Source organism: Carlito syrichta, unplaced genomic scaffold (genome assembly GCF_000164805.1).
Source record: "Carlito syrichta isolate Samal-C Ts95f unplaced genomic scaffold, Tarsius_syrichta-2.0.1 Scaffold305880, whole genome shotgun sequence".
NCBI classification, from domain to species: Eukaryota; Metazoa; Chordata; class Mammalia; order Primates; family Tarsiidae; genus Carlito; species Carlito syrichta.
In genome coordinates, this window is record NW_007249976.1 from 364,537 (window position 1) to 365,267 (window position 731).

The window sequence follows — 731 nt, forward strand, 5'->3', positions numbered from 1 at the left end:
CCGGGGGTTACCTAGCCGAGAGGGCGCGCCTGTGGGGGAAGGGCTGGGGGGAGAGCCTCCTCTCCTGCCCCCAAAGGGCAGTACTCGAAGAAAGCGGGGGCGGAGGAGGCCGGGCCTCCCCAAGGGGTCAGCTGCTGAGAAGGCAGTTATCATGGAAATAGGAGTTCTGTAAGGAAATGGGGAACCGGAAGGCGGAGGGCGACTCTCCTGCCTGACCCTCGCTAGAAAGAGGTGCATTTGTTCCCATGATTGCTTTTCAGACCCCAACGTCTCTGTTTATCCTTAACAGAAATAATGAAACGGCTAGCTTGTTCCAAGTAACACAAGAATTTGCAGCTAAAGGCTAACTAGGTCAAGGGAAAATAAGCTCCCAAGACTACGTGTCGATGGAACTCCTACCCACGACCTCTGCAGCAGTCGGCCCAGGACTTGCTTATTAACTGGCAGCGGCTCTATTTTCTGCCGCGGCTTCCAGCTTCGGACCAATCAGAGAAAGCCAAATATGCTCCCCAAACCAGTCACAGGGTGCCCTGCTTCTAGTTAGCCTGCCTCCAGCTTCCCGGCGCTAACAACCTCCAATCAGAGCAGAGCTGAAGTTTCTCCCTTTTTTCAGTATGAAGCTTTTCCACTCCCCTGCCTGTGAGTCTCTACCAAACCAAGTGATGGATGGTGGCTGACTCCCTTGCTATAGCAAGCTCTGAATACATAACCTGTTCTCATTTGGTGGTCTA